At 40.8% G+C, this 23225-nt stretch overlaps 1 protein-coding gene and 1 long non-coding RNA gene across 5 annotated transcripts in view; one reads left to right on the top strand and one right to left on the bottom strand.

The window, feature by feature from the left end:
- LOC129469133 (uncharacterized) overlaps positions 1 to 21435 on the top strand; it is a 47634-nt gene extending 26199 nt beyond the window's left edge. For 2 of the 3 annotated variants that reach the window (XR_010117666.1, XR_010117665.1), the window contains 3 exons: positions 19464 to 19570; positions 20760 to 20915; positions 21087 to 21435. This is a non-coding gene — a long non-coding RNA (uncharacterized lncRNA). Of the gene's footprint in view, positions 1 to 13751; positions 14061 to 19463; positions 19571 to 20759; positions 20916 to 21086 lie in introns of all 3 variants that reach the window. The other variant, XR_008652918.2, reaches the window with a different exon arrangement.
- FAF1 (Fas associated factor 1) overlaps positions 1 to 23225 on the bottom strand; it is a 502796-nt gene that overhangs the window by 8636 nt on the left and 470935 nt on the right. The window lies entirely within an intron of this gene.

Here is a 23225-nt window from a genome sequence, read left to right as displayed (position 1 = left end):
TACCATGGCTGGGTGTGGTGGCTCATGCCTGTAATCCCAGCACTTTGGGAGGCTGAGGCAGGCAGATCACTTGAGGTCAGGAGTTCGAGACCAGCCTGGCCACCATGGTCAAATACTGTCTCTACTAAAAATACAAAAATTAGCTGGGCGTGGTGGTGCACACTGTAATCCCAGCTACTCAGGAGGCTGAGACAAGAGAATTGCTTGAACCTGGGAGGCAGAGATTGCAGTGAACCACAGTTGTGCCACTGTACTCCAGCCTGGGTGACAGAGCAAGACTCCATCTCAAAAAAAAAAAAAAAAAAGCTACCATTCATTTGGTGTTAGGTGCTAGGCACTAGGCTAGTTGTTCTATATATTATCTAATTAAATGGTCACAACAATTCTATGAGATAAGTACTCCTATTATTTCAATTTTACAGATGAATTCTCTGAGGTCAAAAACGGTTCAGAGACTTGCTCAAGATTACATAGCTAGGAAAGAGAAGGCCAGAATTGTACCCTGGTTTGTGAGCTTCCAGCCCATATCCAATCATTACCGTTCACTGCCTCTCAACTTCTGACCTACTTCTAAACGGAGGACAGTTAACATGACTAACTGGCTTTCTGTTGGGCATAAAAAATGCTGCACTCTGCTGCTATGTCATGGCTCATGTCTCTAATGGGCTTTGTTGTTCCACACAGGAACTCAAGCTGTCTTTTGTTACTGTCAACTTAGTCCTAACAACTAATCGTCTATTTTCTTTAAACACCTTTTGATGAGCTAGGAATCCCTAAAGAAAGCAGTTATACCCACAAAGTATCAGAGGGGGAACTTAGGGGAATTGCTGGGCATATGCTGAGTCAGGGTATAAAAAAATCTTTGGTAATAATAAAGTCCTTTGCAACATAAGGGATTACGATTATTAATAATAATTATTATAAACAACTATGACAACAATGCCAATTGTAGCTCTTAGCAATTTCTTCTCTACCTTTGCTACACACCCCAAAATGAAAATTCCAATCTGGAAGGGTCCCACTATGAGACTACTCTGTGGTTTATCTCAGCTTCCTATGCAGTTGCTAGGCCAGTCTGTCTCACTGGACCACAGGAAAGAAGTGGCACTGGGGTGAGGGCTTCCAGGAAACAGTGACAGATGCTCTTCTTTTCATTACTGAACTGTGACAGATCAACTAGGGTGCTAGAGAGTGAGACTGGGTGGGCATCTGTGGCTGCAAAGCATAGGTGTCAAGGACATTTTCTTTCTTTGATGACTTTTTTAAGGTGGGAAAGAGAATGAAAGAAAAATTAAAGGAAGAACAAAGGGAGAAAAGACTAAAGTAAGAGAGGAATAGAAATTGTGTCTTGCAGGCTGCCCTGTTTGTTCTGTTTTATTAAATTATAATAATGGTAACAAGAGCTAACATTTATTGGGAGCTTACTAGGTGCTAACTGTGCTAAGTGCTGTATAAGCACTACTGCAACTCTATGAGGGAGGTATATTACCTCCACTTTAAAAATGAGGACAAGAGGCTCAGCGAGATTATATAATCTGCCTAAGAATGCACAGGCAGGAAGTGGCAGAGCAAGGATTTAAACCTAGGTCTGACTTCAAAGTCTGTGTTCTTAACCACCACACTAGATTATTTTAGTATTGTAGTCATGTACTAGACTATTTATTCTAAGTCCCTTGCTTGGGAGGACTCTACCCTTCGTGTAACTGAAATGCATATTTCCCCCATAACAGAGTGTATTACCTTAGGCATTTGGGTGAAATTTAGTCATTCAATTATGACAGAGCTAGTAATTGTTAGAGCTAGATGGGTCTTTAGAGGTCATCTCTGTAGCATATGGGGACAGAAAAGCCCAGTGAGTGGAAAGAACTTACCCAAGTTTATTCAGCATTCATGGCAAATCTGGATTCTTCATTCCTAGCCTGTGCCTTTAGATGGACTGTTGAAGACACCAACTCTAAGGTATTATAATGTTAAAATGGTCTCAAACTTGGCACACTGTCAGGGACACCCTGGGCACCAAACAAGAGCTGTAACCTTCTCCTTGCAGTGGCATCCTTGATGGTGGCTTTGGTCACTATACTATTAAATGACAATATAAGTGGGGAAGGCCCAGAGAGGATTCTATTAAGAATGGAATGGGGAGGAAAACACCTTCTTAGTCTAAAAACAGGAGATGATCCAAGTCTTCAGAATGAGAATAAAGAACATAAAATGAATATAAAAAGAACAAGAACAGGCATGTTTCCCCATCCTGGAAAGTCCTGGAATCTGGAAGACATAATTTCAAGTAAATAAAAGAAAGTCCCGCTTTACAGAACAATTTGCAAGCTCATTGCCCCTGAAAGCATAAACTGGACACAGGCAAATTCATGAGTGAAGATTCTGTAGTGTGGCAAGACAAACCTAATGCAGATGAGCCCCAGCAGTGCGCCCAGCTTGCAGGTATGCTAAGATACTGATTCTTCTCAACTCTTGGGGCAGCCAGGAACCTCAGAGCTGGGTTGCTTCTGACTCTGAGCAGCCTAGTATGGTTCTCCAGTAAGACACACAAACACCATTTTCAATGTGTCTGGTGACTTGAAAAAGGCTGGGAATCACTGAGTTAGGGGACATGCCTCACTTTCTGAGGCCAATACCATGGAAGAAGCCAGGACTGTGTATAAAAGGTTGGTCCATAATGCTAACCACTGTGTTTGGAACAAGACATTAAGAGACAAATGAAAGGGGAGACACCTGTTTTCTGGTTAGATTTAGAACTGTTAATTCAGCTTAAACGCCTTCTGAGAGATCCTGATTATTGTTAGCCTCAGAGTTTCACTAGTAGGCATGGATTAAGTGCTAATTAGGGAGGCAGTAAAAAAAAGCACTGGTGGCTTTTAAATCCTAGCACTGCATGTGTGCTCTTGAGTAAGTCATTTAACCTCTTACCATGAGATAAGATCCAAATTTCTCATCTGTAAGTTGGTGACAACATCACCCAACACCACATGGTCTCTTAATAGACCACATCCTTCTGGGTCTATCTCCTTCACACTTCCACTCGTGAGAGTCGAACAAAATGTCTGATCCCGTCCTGCTCCTTCTCAAAGTTCTTAAATGACTCCTTGCCAAAACAGGACAGTCCCCTTTTGCTTTGGCCTCACTTTCCCAGTTTGTACATGGTAGTGTTTCTGAGAAGGCTCCCAGCAGACCTTCAATGAAAGACGTGGCTGGAAAGACAGTCTGGACATAGATCATTAAGAGCTCAAATACCTTATTAGGTATCATTTAAACTTCTGAAAAAATCTTTTCTCCTTGGCTTCAGAGAGATCTGGAGTGGTGGGCTACATGTGCTTCTCAGGTCGAGTGGGCTAGGGAGAAAGTGAGCATTTTGAATGAATTTTAATATCCAAGCAGGGCCATGCGAGCTGGTGTGTGTATTGCTCTGCACGCAAACACCACTCAAGAGCTGGGGCTTTGAACAGGAGTTAAAAGAGTTTAGTCCCTAACGACATACAAAAGACTTGCCGGTGTGATTTATTCTGATGTATTTACTTATCCAATTACCAAAACAGCAGGAGATCATTAAATTTTCTAGTTACCAGATGCAGCACGTTCAATATCTTAAATGTTACCAAGGCTCTCTCTGAGCTATTTTGATAGTACATTTCATCTACCCAAAAGCTTATAAAACTGGAAGGCAAGAATCATGAACAGAGCAGGTGTTTTCTTTGAAGGCTGGTCCAGCAGCGGCCTGTACAATACCAAACCTATACCCCAAATTCCCAAACTCCTGGGCTTAAGCAAAAGTACCATGATGAGAAAGAAAAGTATTTAGGAAGAGAGGATGCTAGGAAAGTGGTACTTGAAGGTGGCTGGAGATATGCATTTTACCTGTCCAGCCTTTTCTTCATGCTTATTCCCTATCAGTTTAGTTGCCATATCCACAAAGGGTCAGGGCTCAGAACTGGGGAGGGGAGTCAGAGAACAAGCACCATTTGGGGAACTGCAAACCTGTCTCCTGACCCTAGCATACTGCTCTGATTACCTGTGTGCTCTAGGACAAGTGACTTTTTGTCCTCTGAGATTCCTTGTCTGTTAAACAAGGATGTTGATATCGGTCTGGTGTATCACCTTATGGACCTGCTATGAGCATCATCACAGCTTATCACAGTAACGACATTTTAGAAGTGGCAAAATATTTTCTCTCAAAAGATACATCAAATAAGGGAAATCTGGGTCTAAATTTTTGAACAGGTGGTAGGGGCTTGGCCCCAACATTGCTTACTATGCTGATCTCTAAATATTATCCTCTCATAGACCCTATGTGCCAGACAATTAGAGCAGTTTGCTATTCCTCAAATATGTCTTGTGCTTTTCCTCCCTGAACCTTTGCTGTGTTGTTTCCTCCACCTAGACTGTCCTCTCTCTCCAGTTCTACCTGTCCCAACCTATATGTCCTTCAAGGCTCAGCTCAGATGCTACTTTCTCCATAAAATCAGGCCTGAGTGACAGAGCCTAAATTAATCTTTCTCCTATTCCTATAACAGAGTTAATCATAGCTGGAATCATTCCCTAGGCCATAGGCTCATGGAACACAGTGACCATATATGTTCATTGTGGTCTCTCCCTTATATGCCTATCCCATTATCCTGCATGTGGTCAATCCATGTTTACCGAACTAATACCTTTATTTTACCTTAGGATCCTCAGACAAGGCAGTTGCCAAGGTCTGCTGGCTGACACAAGGTCAGTGTTTAAAGTGGAAAGCAGGTACTGGCAATGCCAACCCTGTCTTTTGCTAAAACAGCATTCTTATACTTTGACCAGGCAAGAGATCCTAGAGGATCTAGCTCAAGGGATCAGCCACAGTCTCACACTGAGTTATCTGCTGTGCCTTTTGATTATTTGTTTATGAGTCTGTCTCTCCAGCCAGGTTGAATTCTGAGGGCACATAGAGATTTTACTGGCTACCTATCCCCAGGTCCTAGCATACTGCTGGAAACAGTGTAAGTTCACTACATGTTTGCTGAAAGACTGATCTACTGAATGACTAAATGGAAACTCCCCACTCCTCCCTAGAGCCTCCACGAATCCAAAGAAATAGAGTCTACAGGAGCTGCATCCTCAGACCTCTTCCCCCAGCCTCATTCCTACAGCAGGCAGACTCCGCTGGTGATACCATCAGCAGGTCATTCCAGCAGCTCCCTTGGCTCTGGAAGCTCTCTGGCTCTAGCTTCTGTCAATTCTGCTGCACAGACACAGGGGCTGACAGTAAGTCTGCATCAGTTGCCCTTTCAGAGGGGACAGAATTTTCCCTATTTAAACTGCTGTTGGAATTGGCTAATTAGAAGGATTTAAAAAATCTTAATACTCTAAACAGAGAAAACTGGTTCTGAATTATTAAGCAACACTTTCAATGCATTTGAATAACCTTAAGTGACTTAGCTGCCACCTGATCCTAAGCTCTAGCTCAGATAAATAAATGTGAAATATTGTCAAAGCCTTAGCTTATAGGAGCCTCCAGCTACAGTAAATAAAAGCTTAAGTCCTCACAAACTGCCTGGGACAGAGATACCGTCATATAAAAAGAAAGAAGATGATCTTAAATAAAGCCAGTAGGACCAGGAAGCCAATGGTTTTGTTCTAGTTTTCGGAAGAGAGTTGTCAATGGGGCATGTATTATCAACATCCAGGTCATTTAATCACAGAATCACATAATATCAGAGCTGAAAGAAAATTAAGAAAACACTTAATCTCTTCATATTTTAGATAAAGACAAAAAGACCCAGAGACATATGTACCTTGCTTGAGATCACATAACAAGTGGCTAGAAGAATTAAAATTTTGCCCCAGGAGATGTGGCTCCCAGCTTAACCCCCTTCCTACTGCACTACATTCTTCTCACTTTTGTTTTTTTGATTAAAAAAATTCTGGGGGCCAGGCGCATCACTTGAGGTCAGGAGTTCCAGGCCAGCCAGGCCAACATGGTGAAACCCCATCTCCACTAAAAATACATAAATTAGCCGGGCAGTAGATGGCATGCACCTGTAATCCCAGCTACTCAGGAGGCTGAGGCAGGAGAATCGCTTGAGCCTGGGAGGCGGAGGTGGCAGTGAGCTGAGATGGCACCACTGCAGTCCAGTTTGGGTGACAGAGTGAGACTCTGTTTCAAACAAAAAAAAATTTTTTTTTTTTAAAGATGAGATTTCACTATGTTGCCTAGGCTAGAGTGCAGTGGCCTATTCAGGTTCAATTATAGTGCACTACAGCTTGGAACTCCTGGGCTCAAGTTATCCTCCTGCCTCAGCCTCCTGAGTAGCAGGGACTACGCTGCAGGCTTGTGCCACTCACATTCTTCTAAGAACGTCTTGCTGGAGATGTCAAAATGAGAGGCTGACAACTGGCTATAAAAACACATCTGAAAATTTTAATCAGATGGGTCACTTCTGGTGCTTGAGTTCTAGAAAGTCCATGCTCCTGCCATGCCTCCTCCCCCAAACTTGGGAGTTTTACTTCCAAGACCATGTAAGGAGGAGGTAAGGGGAGGGTGAGAGAGAAAGAAACCAGGAATGTCACTATAATGTGGCCCCTCACTTGCCTGTCCTCAAGCTATGAAGATATCATGAGTTTCTGACTGGTAAGATGGAAAATATAAAACCAACCAACCAACCAAAAACAGTGGATGAATAGCTGGGAACATTTTATTTCTTCTAATTTATTTACTAAACAAGTATTTCCGGAGTGTTTACTACATGTAAGAAACCATGCTAGGTCCTGGATTATAAGAGTAAACAAGACACTATTTCTGCTCTCAGGAGTATACAGTCTAGGGCAGAATGCTGACAAGAAAAGAATTTAGAACACTGAAATTCAGAACAGTAAAGGGCCACAAGAGGGAAAAGGGTACCAGGAAACTACAAAGGAAGGCAAATGCCTGGCTCAGCCCTAGGGTGTCAATTAGTTCCACATTTTTCTTTCCTCCTTGTCTCAAACTTCATGTGTACAATTTTTTGTTTAAAAAATGTATATCTTACCTTCACTTTGTGACTATGTAAACTTGAACCAGCCATTTCTGCTTTTGGTTTTCCTAACCCTTGGGCAAGTTACTTCCCATTTCTGCATCTCAGTTTTTTCATCTAGAAAATAGGTTATTTGCCCCTAGTTTTCACAGTAAAGAATGCATGCATGAGGAAGGCTTGTTCACACAAGGTCTTACATAAAGCCAATTAGAGGAGGGAAAGTGAAAAAAAAAATGGAAATAGCAAAAGAATCTTCAGGTTTGGGATTCAGCCAAACATGAAGATTCAGATTTAGACATTAAATCTGAAGGCTTGAGGTCCTGGTTCTGGACGAAGAACAGGGTGTGGTTTTGGTGAAGTAGGCTGGGGATCCAGTTGGCACTGTGGTGAGGTCCTGGGGAATCTGCCATTTGATGCATGCGCTAATGACGCACTCTAGAACTTCAGTACTGGCTTTGAAAATTATAAGGAGTGTCTACAAAAGGTTAATCTGCGCACATACACATTTGCAGTTGTTTGTGTTTACAATGGGGTTGTTATACAGACTTTAAGTGAGCAAAGCATGTCTGCGAAAGCAACTAGAATACAGAGCACAGAACTAACAATTTTTAATTTATGGCTGGATAGAATCAGATTAGATTGTATGTACAGCCTTCAAAAGCTTATTTGATTTCTTGGTCAGGTGTGGTGGCTCATGCCTGTAATCCCAGCACTTTGGGAGTCTGAGGCAGGCAGATTGCTTGAGGTCAAGAGTTTGAGACCAGCCTGGGCAATTCGGTGAAACCCCATCTCTGCACAAAAAAAAAAAATACAAAAATTATCCAGGCATGGTGGTGTGCACTTGTAGTCCCAGCTACTGGGGAGGTTGAGCCTGCTGTGATCACACCACTGTACTCCAGCCTGGGTGACAGGGTGAGACCCTGTCTCAAAAAAAAAAAGTAAAAGTTTATTTGGGGAAGGGTAAATAATTTTGAAAAGGTTATCGATCGGGCGCGGTGGTTCACACCTTTAATCCCAGCACTTTGGGAAGCTGAGGCGGGTGGATCACCTGAGGTCGGGAGTTCAAGGCCAGCTTGACCAACATGGAGAAACCCCTTCCCTACTAAAAATACAAAATTAGCCAGGCATGGTGGTGCATGCCTGTAATCCCAGCTACTTGGGAGACTGAGGCAGGAGAATTGCTTGAACCTGGGAGGCAGAGGTTGCAGTGAGCTGAGACTGAGCCATTGCACCCCAGCCTGGGCAACAAGGGTGAAACTCTGTCTCAAAATAATAATAATAATTTTGAAAAGGTTTAAGTATATCAATATACATAAACAGTAATAGTCACTCCATTTTATGTTCGGCATAGTATGGGGAAAGGACCTGGGTTTTGTGAATCAAATACTGATATTGACACTTACTGGACAATACTGAGAAATTTAAACTCTTTGAGCTTCAGTGTTCTTATTTGTAAAATGGAGACAATATCTATCTTTCAGGGAACTAATACCTGGCATACAATAGGCACAAAAAGAAATAGCTATATTCATTGTCATCGCTTCCCACCATTCCAAGTCCTTTGTAAATAAGTTAGAAAGCGGTAAGGGCAAATTTTTTAAGGCTCTGAATTCTACTCAGCTCATCTGAAATGGCTGTAATAACCTCAAACACATTTAAAAAATTCCTTTGTGCACTTCTTTGATCTGGTCAGAAGCATACAATGATGGGTTTTCTCATAAAATGCCACTGGTTCCCTCAATATGTCTGTGGTTTAGCAACTCTTTCCTCTTTTTGCCATCAATTTCATCATAATGGCTTAGAAATGCTGAGCATTTACTATGCTAGTGCTTTACGCATATCACTTCATTTCACTTTTACAACAGCTCTATGAATTTCGTACTATCATTATCCTTATCCTACAGCGAGGAAACTGAGCTACCTAGAGGCTAAGTAATTTACACAAGATCAAACACCTAGGAAATGGTAAAGATGAGATTTAGTCTGGGACTCCAGAACTCAGTGTCCCCTGCCCCGCCGTTTTTTTTTTTTTGAGACAGAGTCTTGTTCTGTCACCCAGGCTGGAGTGCAATGGCACTATCATGGCTGACTACAGCCTCCACCTTCCAGGCTCAAGTGTTCCTCCTGCTTCGGCCTCCTGAGTAGGTGGGACTACAGGCAAGTGCCACCACACCTGGCTAATTTTTTTTTTATTTTTAGTAGAGACGATGTATTGCTACATTGCTGAGGCTGGTCTCAAACTCTTGAGCTCAAGTAATCCTCCCACTTTGGCCTTCTAAAGTGCTGGGATTACAGGTATGAGCCACCACACCCGGCCCAGAACTCAGTTTTTTAACTACTACCCAATAAAGTCTCTCTATGGCTTATCTTCAAATCTGCTCCAGTCACTGCCAGGGGCATTTTCTGGTGTTGAGCCATCCTCACAGTTTAAATCTCTATTCTCTGCTAGAAAGTACCACCTAGACTTTCTCCTGGCCCCTCAGACTCAACAAATCCCAAAGTGAACCTGCCTCTCCATTTATCTTCCTTGATTTTTGCCTATGGTACTATACCATCTTTTTAGTTGTTCAGGCTCGGGACCTCTAAGTCACCTCTGAAAACTCCTTCTTCCTATCCTCCCTCAACCTTGACATAGCCAATTATTAAATCCCACTGATCCTTCCTTCTTCCTGATTCTGCTGCCTTCTCTTCATCCCAAATTGTTGCCATCTTAGTACTGTCTCCCACAGCCTGTTTAATTTTCTAGTGCAATAGTCATATCTGGTCTCCCTTTCCCAGGCTTTCACTACTTTAATCCTTCCTAATCAGAATAATCAACAGTGTTGAGAAGTGGGGAAAAGGCAGAAATGTAGAATCAAAAGACCTAGGTGAAGCCACTGCTCTGCAACTTAGCTAGGTCAGTTTGTATAAGCCACTTGGCAGCTCTAAGTTCAATCTTTCATTTTTAACATAGGGCCTAATACCTACCAACAAACTAGCATTATAAATGGTTTTATGAGGGCAAGAATTCTGTCCTCAATTAGTGGACGTATAGTAGTAAAGAATTCTGTGGAGTACTATGCATAGAATATACTCATTTTTCCATGTATAGTTCTTCATAGAATTATTCACTACCATATCCCAAACGTCTTGTGCATAGCAGGTGCTCAAAAATATCGGTTGGATTAATACGTAGAAAACTCTTCCATATTTTTTCATCTCTTATTTTATTTCCCTTTGTACCTGACTTCATAGCCTAAATTCCAATCACAGAAAACTGTATGCAATTCCCCAAACATATCATACTGATTTATAATTCTATGATTTTGTTCACATTTCTCCTGCTTGGCAAATGCCCATTCCTTTCTTTCTGTTTTCAAAATGTCTTTTTTTGCAGTATATTTAGTGTCATGTTTTTCACATTTGTGTGCTTTTTGTTAGTGATTTTCCTGTTTAAAATGGTTCCCAATCATAGTGCTGAAGTGCTGTCTAGTGTTCCTAAGTGAAGGAGGGCTGTGATGTGCCTTGTGGAGAAAATATGTGTGTTAGATAAGTTTCACTCAGGCACGAGTTTTAGGACTATTAGCTATGAATTCAATGTTAATGAACCAACAGTATATATTAATGTGTCTATACATATATGTGTGTATGTGTGTGTGTATGTGTATATGTGTGTGTGTATATATACACACGTTTTTTTTTTTTTTTTTTTTGAGGCAGGGCCTGGCTCTCTAGCCCAAGCTGGAGTGTAGCGGTGCGATCATAGCTTACTGTAGCCTCAACCTCCCAGACTCAAGTGATCCTCCCACCTCACTCTCAAGTATCTGGAACTACAGGATGCACCACTATGCCCAGCTAAGTATTTGTGTGTGTGTGTGTGTGTGTGTGTGTGTGTGTGTGTGTGTGTGTGTGTAAAGGGTCTCACTATGTTGCTCAGGCTGGTCTCAAATTCCTGGGCTCAAGCCATCCTTCTGTCTTGGCCTCCCAAACTGCTCACTAGCGTGAGCCACAGCACCTGGCCTAAGTAAAGTGCCTCTAAACAGAAACACACATAACATACATAACAAAGTTATGCATTGAGTGGTTGATGAAAATGTGACAAGAGGCTCACAAGAACTTAACCCTGTATTTCCCCTAGGAACAGTGGTTGAGTATCCACTAATTCAGTGTTTGTGGCAACATTATACAATATAACTACTGTGAATAATGGGAATCAATTGTATTTCCCAGTTCTAAAACCAATAGCTCCCCACAGCCTATAGAATAATATTCTAATTTCTTAACCTCAGGTGTATTATTACAGTCTGCACCACTGATAGAGGACTTTTTATTCAGCCAAATCTGTGTATTTTTCATGTTGTATCTAGCTTGACAGTATGTGCCACAAGTCTGTCAGGATGATCTTCTCCTGTCGTTATCTGCCCTGCCAGACTTGGTTGGCCCTTATAGACAAGACTGTGTTGTAATTATCATCACACCCTTCAAAGTGTATACCTGTCATTCTTCATCTATCTATCCACCTACCTACCCACAACTCAGCGAGCCCCTACTCTGTGCTAGACCTGTGTAAGTCCTGTGCCAGAAACTGGGGGTACAAAGGCAAATAAGACAGTATAGCTGCTGCCCTAAATGAACTTATAAAGAGCAACTCCCAGAGGGCCCTGACATAAATGAGGTAAAAAATCTCTATGAGGAAATACACCTGTCTCTCACACTAGGAAAAACACCATAAAGTAACTCAGGAATATTTCCAATTATGAAAGAAATCTGCTGGTTTGGTAAAACAGAAGACAAATGTTAAACTCTAGATATTTCTAATTGAACATCACTCTCAATCTTTTGTTATTAGGCATGTAAGGCACATTGTTTGATATCTTTACTTGAAAACTGGTAGTTTCCAAACAGTTAATACTGGACAAAGATTCTTTGTCTTCTTGAAACCAAAACACAGAAAAAAAAAAGAAAAAAAAAAGAGATAGGAAGGAGGGAATGGGGTTGGGAAGAAAAATAATCACCATTACCATCACACCAGCTACACTATTAGATTCTTACCCTGTGTTAATTTTATATATATTATATATTATATATGTTATATCAATATATATCAATATTATATATATATATACACACACACACACATATATATATAAAACCTTGGGAGGTTGTGCCTGGTTTCTCCTGGACTTTGCCCATGTACCTTTTCTCTTTGCTGATTTTGCTTTGTATCCTTTTGCTCTAGGAACTCATAGCCCTGAGCATAATTATATGCTGAGTCCTATGAATCTTCCTAGGAAATCACATATATATGAATGAAACATTTTATATCGAGTTTTAAATGCTCACTACATGCTTCTGAAGCAGGTATTGCTACTTCCATTTTACCAAGAAATTAAGTAACCTAAGATCACTCAGTGAAGAGTTGATCCATTTGACTCCACAACCTGTGTGTTTTCTTGATTCAGTCTACAATGCCTATGAAATGTGACTGGGGAGAGGTAGTGTTGATCCTTACAGTGTTGATCTGTATTTGTTTATAGTAACAAGCAAGAAAAATAAATATCAACAACTCCTCCCCTTTTTAAAGTAGCCAATTTGAAGAAAGTATTCTCCCCAGGCAGTGAGGGAAAGTGGCTGCAGGCTCAAGGGCAACCGTAGGGGTTCGGTGCAGACCGTTATAGAATGTGGGGCAAATCTGCATTGAACACACTGATACTCTACACACCAGGCGATGGCTATCTCTAGGGATTGTGCTTCCCTCATGATGTCTTGAAAATCTCCTTTGAAGATACAGGTTGATTGGTGCTTGTTAGGATTCTTCTGATACTACTTTTATACCCTTTGCTACGGGACCAAGTTATGTTTGAATAGAAGGTGGGAAGTTTCTCTGTCTACAGAGGGCCCCTTACATACCTAGCAGTCAACTCCAGAAGTGAATTTGAGACAAGAATATCTTAAAAAACAAAGTTACATGTTCAGAGAAAAGTTAACACAGCAGGACTGCTAGTGTTTGAAAGGCCTGCTTACAAGGTTGGCAACTAGAAACTTGGGTTTGAGAAGGGTTACCATTATTCCCAGAACTGGTAAGAGTAGCTCATTATGCCTAAACTGTTTGTGCAAACAATATAGTTTATGATGAACACTTGCTTTCCTTCTGGGAGTCTGGCATTTTGGTATATGTCTGACAGAGTGTACCTATGTGGTCAGCCCCCAATAAAAGCCCTGGGCACAGTCCCTATAAGCTTCCTTGGTTGGCAACATTTCACATGTGTTGTCTCAAATCACTCCTGGAGGTAATTAAGCACGTCCTGTATGATTCCATTGAGAGAGGACCCTTGGAAGGTTGTGCCTGGTTTCCCCTGGACTTTGCCCATGTACCCTTTTTCTTCGATAATTTTGCTTTGTATCCTTTTGCTGTAACAACTCATAACCACAAGTGTGATTATATGCTGAGTCCTATGAGTCTTCCTAGGAAATCACTGAACTTAGAGATAGTCTTGGGGACCCCCAACACATTATATGAAAATGTTTTCTGTTTAGGGTAAAGAGCATAGACTTTGAGGTTAGAATCCCAATTATCTCAGTTACTATGTGTGTGGTGCTGGAAACAGCACTTAACGTCCCTTAGCCCCAGTTGTCTAACCTGTAAAATAGGACTATCTATGCTTTAGGGTTGAATGAAAATTAAATGAGAGAATACTTTCTGAAATGTCTGCACAAGGTCTGGCATGGAACAGAAATTAATAATTGTTAATTCCTCTGTCTGACTGAAAGCTGGAAAAGGCTGTAAAAACTGAAGAGGTCCTGAAATCAGCCATAAAAATTTCAAAGAAAACCTTCACATCGGAGATCCACCACCTCTTGGAAGGCTCAGGCCCAACTTTTCTTAGAACTAGGCAGAAAATTCTACCAACAAAAGTCAATCAAAACTTCTCGGAAGTTTGGTCACATTTCCATGTAACCCTTGCTGAGAGGATTTTGCTTTGTGGAAAAAAGTAATGTGGAGAAAAGACAGAATATGCTTCCTTAGAGGAAAGTAGGAGTGAAAGTGAGATGGTGTGGTGTCATCCTATACACCCAGAGGTAGGTCTAGTTGGTGAGCTGTGCTATTCTTTCCCAGCACAAGGTCTACACATCTTAAAGCCTCACATCTTGAATGCACCATGTGCCATGTCTGTGTCCTCACATTACCTCACTTAATTCTTTATTTTTAAATTTTTATTTTTTATAGAGATGTGGGTGTCTCTCTATGTTGCCCAGGCTGGTCTTGAACTCCTGGGCCCAAGTGATCCTCCAGCCCTGGCTTCTCAAAGAGTTGAGAGGCTGCACCTGGCCTTCACTTAATTCTTATATCCAGTGCAAAGGAGGTTATTATTATCTGCCTTTTACAGGTGAAAGAACCAGTTTAGTGTGGTTATGTGACTTGCCCAAGGCCCCCCTAATTGTTGGTTCTTTGTGTTATATCATCATGCTGTCTCCCTGTCATTGCCAAGACTCAGAACACATTTTTACTGCATTTTACTAAGGGGACTGCAATAAACAGTGGACTTTCTTCCAAGGAAGAGTCTGTTATAATGCAACTGGCAAAGTGCAAGTCACTGTCATATTAAGAATGAAGAATGTGTCTAAAAACTTATTTTTTAAAAGGCCAGAGACAGGTCAAAAGTAGTGAATTTTGGGACATGGATTAAAGAGGTTTAGCCATTACCAACTCAAATGGCATGGCCCTCTGCCAGTTACCAAGTATTTTCATTATCACTTTTGATCTTATCATCACAATTTATCTGTGAGGACACATGACATTATCCTCACTTGAAAGATGAAGTAGCTGAAATACAGAAAAGAGAAATGATGTACTCAGAGTACCTCAGCTAACAGGTGGAAGTGCCAGCATTAGAACAAAGATCTGTCTGACTCCAAGTATACAGAGGACAGGAGAATCTATGGGCCATTTACCAAATACTTAGTCTGGGCATTGGTAACCTTTACATCCAACCATCTCTCCAATCTTCCCCTGCCTGGTGGTATTTCTATCGTCTCATTTTAAAGACTACAACACCCTTAATTATTCTTCTGGCTTCAGTCTTTATTCCATGTTAATTCATCTTTCCAGGTTAACAGTGAGATATAACAGAAAGAATCACTACCGTCACATTTAAGTGCCAGGTCTGCCACTGCTTGGCTATGTGATCTTGGTTAAAACACTTAATTTACAGTTTCAGTTTTGAAGCTATAAAATGGAGATAATATCTGCCTGGTATAAAAGGTTTTGGACATGAGTTTGAAATCTGCTTCTTTGAGCTTTTGATTTCTTAACTGTAAAGTAAGGATACTCCGATCTCATAGGGTTGTTGTAAGAATTCAATTACATAATACCTGTAAAGTGCCTAGCACTTTAACATATAATGGGAACATATAAGGGGAACTCAGTAAATAGAAGACAGCATTATTATTTTTTCACAGGCTGTTTGTTCATTTGCATCATTCATTCATTCATTCAACAGGTATTTACTGCACATCAGTTAGGTTTCAGGTACTGTCCTAGGTGCCAGGAATGTATTAGTTAACAAATAAAGTTCTTGCCCTCTAAGAACTTTTATTCTAGTAGCAGGGAGACAATAAACAACTATATACTTATTATGTCAGATAGAGAACAGTTCAGTGGAGAAAAAGAGAGCAGGATAAGAGGAATAGGGGTTGTCAGTCTGGCAGGGTGGGGAAGGTAGGGCAGAGAGGGCAGGGAAGGAAGACTATTATTTTATATGGGTTGGTCAGCAAAGGCCTCAATACAAAGGCAGTATTTGAGCAGCTATCTGAAGGAAGTGAGGGCATGAGCACTATCTAGAGGAAGACTATTTCAGCAGAAGAAAGTGCAAATGCAAGGCCCTGAAGTAGGAACATGTTTCATGGTGTTGTACAAATAGCAAAGATGCCAAGGTAAATGGAAATGACTGAGTGGGAGAGGGGTCAGAGAAATGCCAGGAAGTTAGATCGAGAAAGGCCTTTCATTCTGAACTGATGGGGAGCTATTATAGGGTTTGAAAAGAGAAGTGACATGATTTGCCTTATTAAAAAAAAATCACTGTCTTTTTTGAAAACAAGATTGAAGGGGATCACAGATGGAGGCAGAGGCCAGTAGGATATCATTATAATAATCTGAATAAGAGATTGAAGTGCCTTTGGCTACGGTTCAGTTGTAGAGGTAGTGAGAAGTAGATTCTCGGTATACTTCGAAAGTAAAACCAACAGATTTTGCTTATGAGTTGGAGAAAGGACAGAAAGAGGAGGATGACTCTAAGGTTTCTTGCCTGAACAAAAAGAATGAAGCTGCCATTTAATCAGATAAGGAAGACTATGGGAGAAGCAGGTTTTGGGGGAGAGTAGGAATCAGGAATTCAGTTTTGACTATGTTTCATGTGAGACGCCTACTGGATGCAAAGTGGAGATACTAAGTAGATAGTTGTATGTAGACATGTTTGGAGTTGAGGAGAGAATTTAGACTGGATATATATATTTGTGAGTTGTAACTCTGTATATCACATTTATTGCCACAAGACTGGATGAGAGCGCTTAGATAATGCCAATAGAAAGAGATCAAAGGACTGACATTATTGAGCACCTGCTATGTAATGTAATGCCAGGTAATGTAAATCTGTAAATTACGGAATAATGTATGGGTAGTTATTCTTACTGTGATGAGAATAATGGATGACTACATCATTCTGTTACTCAACAAATTTTATGTGGAATAAAGCCAAGCTCCTTTGCCTAGTATTCCAGTTTTATATATCCTGTCCCCAAACCTCCTTCAGCCTTTTCTCAGGATTTTATTAGACAAAGCCCTCTTGTTTCAGCCAGTCTGGTCTACACTCTACCATCTAGCCATGGCTTTGTGCTTTTCAACATTAGACCTTTTTCCTCAAGCTGTCCTAGCTGCTGGAGAATGTTCTCCTCTTAGCAACCTACCAAAAAATCCTATCCATCTCAGTTTTGTTCAACTGCTATCTCTTTTACACAATCTCTCTTGGTTACCCACGCAAGCAGGGATCTATTGCCCCTTTTGCTTGACTATTCTTTGGACCCACTGCATGAACTGCAGTATGAGGACTGTTTGTATGAGAGGCTGAAATATTCCTAAATGTGGGACCATGACTTATTCCTTGGCACTAAGCAGAGTGGCTGGCAAAATAAAACTGTATTGGATAAACAGGGTGTGAAATACAACTAAGTGTATATTTTACCAGCATCTGGCAGTGACCCAGAAATAGGAATTATAAGGTGAGATGAATAAATCAGAGATGATGAAATCTTTCCAAATATGTAACACTGAGCTTCATTTACACATTGAAAGTATTTTTCTTTTTTTTCTTTTTGAGACAGGGTCTCACTCTGTCACCAGGCTGGAGTGCAGTGGCGCAATCTCGGCTCACTGCAACCTCTGCCTCCTGGGTTCAAGTGATTCTCCTGCCTCAGCCTCCCAAGTACCTGGGACCACAGGTGCGTGCCACCATGCCTGGCTAATTTTTTGTATTTTTAGTAGAGATGGGTTTCACCATGTTAGCCAGGATGGTCTCGATCTCCTGACCTGATGATCTGCCCTCCTCAGCATCCCAAAGTGCTGGGATTACAGACATGAGCCACCATGCCCAGCCTTGAAAGTATTTTTCTAGATGATAATCCACCTGACTGATTTATTTCTTATTTGGCTCAGGAAGCATGATGGCATAAGGATTAAGAACACAGGCTCTGCAGTCATATACCTAAGGTTTATATCTAGTTCTGATATTTACTATGACACTGGGCAAGTTACCTAACCTCTTTTGTGCCTCAGTTTCCCTATTCCAAAGCAGGGATTGAGTATTTTAAACGTTCTCACCTTTAAAAAAAAGCAGGTGAGGTGACAGATATGCTAATTAGCTTGATTTACTCTTTCTACAATGAACACCTATATCAAAATATCACATTGCACCAGGCACAGTGGCTCATGCCTGTAATCCTAGCACTTTGGATAGCCAAAGTAGGCAGATCATCTGAGCCCAGGAGCTCGAGACTAGTCTGGGCAACATGGCAAAATCCCATTTCTATAAAAAATACAAAAATTAGTTGGGTGTGGTGTCATGCACCTGTGGTCCCAGCTACTCAGGAGGGTGAGGTGGGAGGATCACTTGAGCACAGGAGGCTGGGGCTGCAGTGAGCTGTAATTGCGTCACTGCACTCCAGCCTGTATGACAGAGTGAGACTCTGTCTCAAACAACAACAACAACAACAAAACTGCATCACATTGTACCCCATAACAATATAAAATTATTATATGACAATTAAAATTTTATTTGTATTTATTTATTTTTTTGAGACAGAGTCTTGCTCTGTCTCCCAGGCTGGAGTCCAGTGGTATGATCTTGGCTCACTGCAACCTCCGCCTCCCAGGTTCAAGCAATTCTCGTGCCTCAGCCTCCCAAGTAGATGGGATTACAGGTGCACACCATTACATCTGGCTAATTTTTGTATTTTTTTTTTTTTTTTTTGAGATGGAGTCTCAGTCTGTCACCCAGGCTGGAGTACAGTGGTGCGATCTCAGCTCACTGCAACCTCTGCCCTCCGAGTTCAAGTGATTCTCCTGCCTCAGCCTCCCAAGTAGCTGGGATTACAGGCGCCTGCCACCGCACCTGGCTAATTTTTTGTATTTTTAGTAGAGACGGGATTTCACCATCTTGGCCAGGCTGGTGTTGAACTCCTGACCTCATGATCCACCCACCTTGGCCTCCCAAAGTGCTGGGATTACAGGTGTGAGCCACTGCACCTGGCCTAATTTTTGTATTTTTTTAGTAGAGGCAGGGTTTCATCATGTTGGCCAGGCTGGTCTTGAACTCCTGACCTCAAGTGATCTGCCTGCCTCAACCTTCCAAAGTGTTGGGATTACAGGCGTGAGCCACTGCGCCTGGCCAACAATTAAAATTTAAAAAATTTAAAACTTAGAATTTAGAAAATAAATTTCTTAAACAAAATGAATAACCTGAAGAAATATAAACTGCCCTTGCTAGTATTTTTCCCTCTAATTGGGTTGCTGTTGTGTCAGATTAGAGTTTCATATATAGGCCTATTTAAGCAGCAGCTGTATTATTCTTTTAAATCTTTTGCCATTTACTATTTTTTGAATGTTGTAAATATTATGTAAACAGTTTTTACCAAATGACTTCTACTTAAAAATTAAGGTGTCCTGTCAAATAATCCAGGACCATTTTTCTTTACAACATAACTTTTGAAAATAAGCCAATCAAGAGGCCTGGACTGCAGTCCTCAGTGGTCATTAATTAATTGAATGTACACTCTCAAGAAAGTAATTTCACCTCAAGACCTCATGTTCCCCATCTGCTGAATGATATTAACACCACACCTGTCTTGGTATCTCCCAAAGCTGACAGAAGAGGAGTGGGATAATTCTGTAAATGTATTTTGTACCTTAGTGAGGTCTCTTGTTTCTTTCAGTCAAGCAGTTTATTGTGGTTTAATGATGAGATGCATGTGCTGAGGAGGTAATCAGAATAAGTGAGAAAAGGAGATGGTGTGAAATTTTGAGCATTTTGTATGCCATGGTAAGGTGTTTGGACTTTTTCCACAGGCCATTAGAACCACTGGAGGCTTTTAAGCAGGAGACAGACAGACATCATCAAAACCGTTTAAAAAAATCACTCAAGAGACAGTGGGGAGCACAGATGTGGGGAGGCAAAACTGGAGGCAGGGAGATGAATTAGGAAGCCATAGGTTTAATTTGGGCTATGACGACTTGGGCAGTGGTATAGAGGGAAAGCGAAGAAAAGAACAGATTTGAGAGAAGTTTAGAGGCAAAATTAACGTTGCGACCATCTAGATACTAGTTGTGTTCTATTACACAATCATAGTTCTTTTTATCTGAATCTTGATTATTTAGGGATACTGAAAAATGTCAAATAACCAGATATAGTGATATAAAATACCTGAGGGGAATGGAACAAGCTCAGCAGTAGTACCTTTAACATATATTTCACCAATTAGATGCTTCATCTTGGTTTATTTTGAGAACAAAGCTTTTAAGATACAGTCATTCAATGGCATTAAAGTTTTTCCTTCTGGCTCTTGTTTTTTTAAAAAATAAAACTTAGTCTAATATAAATTGAAAATCAATCCCACTGCAATATTAGAGGTATTACCATAGGAAGGTTTTTGAAGTACAAAATATTTTTAAATACTGGTGCTTGCAGCTGCAATTTATTGCATTTACTAGGTGGTCTCTAATGTTGATTTTTCTAGTTCTATGACTCTAATTTTAAAATGGAACTCTATAATTTATTAACAGTTTTTTAAATGGACTCAATAATCTCAAAAAGCAATGGTCGTAAGAAAACTTGGATGTCAGTATCAGCTCTGCTTTTATACTTGTTCAAGTGACTTAAGTGCTTAATTTTACCTGCTTTCATTCTCCCACCAGTAAAGTGGCAGCATTGGCCTTCATATCTCTGAGATCCTTTGCAAATATCAGATATTAAGATTTCAATGATATATTCTTAAGCCTGGGTTACAGCTAGATATTTGTAACTCAAATTTGATATCCATCACTGTTCTAGAGAAAGAATTCACTGCTGCCACATTTTCTTTAACTGTAAGCCCTTCCCACCTCTTCTGCCTCTCTCTATTTAGGATTATTACAGCAGATACTGTTTTATGTGCTACGAATATAGTAATTTATATTCACTTAATATAATTCTTACCACAACCCTGTCAGACATTATCATTTCTCTTTCAAAGATGCAGAAATAAAAGTTCAGCAGGGTCAAGTAAGTTGTCCAATGTTCAGTATGATGGAGTGGGATTCACATGCAAGACTAACTACCACTGAACCATTTACTTCTGACTTTGCTATTCTGCTTCCACTCACTGAACATCTCTCTGTGCAAGGCTCAGGTAAAATTAACTTCCTTTATAATACTTTCCGTTATCACTGCCGGCTGAAATTACTTATCCTTCTAACTGTGAGTATAATTTGCAATGCAATTTGTTTTGGATGTGTGTTTTTACTATAATGTGAACTCTTCAAGGTCAGTAACAATTTTTTTAAAATTTCTGTATCACCAGCACCTGGTATGAAGGCTGAAACAAGAGCGGTTGCCCAGCAAATGTTTTGCTATAATGAGAGAACAAATACATGAATTAAATGCGAATTAAACTGCTTCTATCTCCTTATGGTGGCAAATAGTATCCATGTGTTATCAATGAAGTCAAGTCAAACTTCACCCAGCTGTAGCTTCTGGATTCAGACTGTAAATTCTACAAGGGTGAGATCGATGCCATTGTTTTTCTTCACTGTGTTTGCAGTGTTTAGCTTGGTGCTTAGCATAATAAAAGTGGATGGGTGACAGAGGAAAGAATTTGTATACCCCAAATTTGAAAGGCTTTTCCCCCAGTACATTTAAACAAACTTTTACTGAAGGTCTACTCTAGGAAAACCATGCTGGAGCTTGATTATACTCATTCTCCTATTCCTTTAAGTCTTAGAGGGAGAAACAAAAATTAAGAGTTATAGTTACAGAGATAAAAACCTAGAAAGCTGGGGCAAAATATAAATTCCCTCATTACTTTGTTTTAGACATAAAATATAAGAAAACAGTTTATTCCTGAATGCATGTCTGTCTGTTTGGGGATTCACATCTATAGATCTAGAAAAAGGCATGTTCCCTAGGCTAGAACAGGGGCTGTGTCATTATATCATTGGCAATACATATGGGCTATCAGTGGACTCTTAGAGTTCATCTGCCATTCCTCATCCTCCTTTCCTAGGATTTCCACTCATTTTATAAATTGAAAGGTCTCACTTTCCAATTGTAGATAGAGCTCCTCTGAGGGATGTGGATATGGGTAGGCAAAAAATGGAAAAAGAGTAGGCAGAAAGAAGAGTTGTGGGATAAAGAAATAAGGAGAAGGGAAGAATGGAAAGATGGGGGAGAAGATAAAACAGGTAAAATAGGATTGGAAAAAAGGGAAGGGGTAGAAAAGGAAGGAGGAGAGAAAAGGGAAGATAAGGAAGTGGCACAGAAGAGGAAGGCTGGGGGATACTGACAACCTCTTACCAAGTGGCATGAGTGATAATCAGCTTTTCTGGGAAGGGCCTATGTTTGGGCTACCGTAGGTCTGGAGGGGAGCTGGGGGAGCTGGCAGCAATCCCTTACTCTAACTCAGAGATAGGAGTTGGCCTACAGGAGGAGTAGTGGGGTGAGCGTCATTACTCAGCTTTTAGGACTCAACTACCTCATTTCCAAGGCAATGCCCAAGTAAGGCAAATGGGCTACTGCTGTTCACATGGCTCTAACATATCCAGGAGGTAGAGCTCCGGAAACTGTTATTAGCAAAATTGGGGAAAACATACACACACACACACACACACACACACACACACACACACACACACACCGCCCAAAACCAAGTAACTCAATGCTTCCACAACTTGAATCAGCTTTTCTGGGGAAGGTCTATGTCTGCGGCTATTTTGGTTGTCCTACAGTGCTCAGTTCAAGGAAGTATGCTCAGCAGACATTTAGTAAATGGTTAGACAGCTGGGAAATATTAACATGAAGTATTGTTTTGGTTGGGGGCGGGTAGCAGGCATGGGAGGTACAGAAGAACACTTATCAGGTCCTCTGCTGAGAAACCAGTCTCTGCTTTGTGGAGAAAAGGCTGAAGACACAATTAAGACTCCTAGAGTTAAGGCTTATATTATTTGTTATTAAAGAGGCAAGGCCTTAAGATGTGCTTTTTAACAGTCTTTAGTTTGGCTGTAATTTAAGATGACTTTTACAAATTAGATCCTAATCCTTACAGACACAGATGGCTGTTACAGAATAGCCTTGCAAAAACACTAGTCATTTGACTTGAAAGAGAATTCAGAGAAGAATGAAGGGCCTTTAACTCTCACCCCACCCCTGGCTCTAGGAGGCCTAAAGAGTCCTGGGTGGGCTTTCTTAGTTTAGGTCTCGAATCTGGGTGGGCCTAGAGCATCTGTTCTCATTTGGACCAGCCTCTCTGTTCATTCTGGAACCAGAGATTAGGGGAGCCTGAGGTTATTAACATTCAACAACAGTTACTGATGCTTATATATGAAGCACTATGCTGGCAACCACAGGGAGATAGTAGCAGGCCCAAGAACACTCTACATTTCACATCACATTTCCCCAGTTTCCTTTCAACAGCAACTTTCCACAGTCCAGAGTTTTACCCTAT

Source organism: Symphalangus syndactylus, chromosome 12 (genome assembly GCF_028878055.3).
Source record: "Symphalangus syndactylus isolate Jambi chromosome 12, NHGRI_mSymSyn1-v2.1_pri, whole genome shotgun sequence".
NCBI classification, from domain to species: domain Eukaryota; kingdom Metazoa; phylum Chordata; class Mammalia; order Primates; family Hylobatidae; genus Symphalangus; species Symphalangus syndactylus.
Note: the sequence above shows the minus strand (reverse complement) of the source record. Positions and strands in the feature narration are given on the sequence as shown.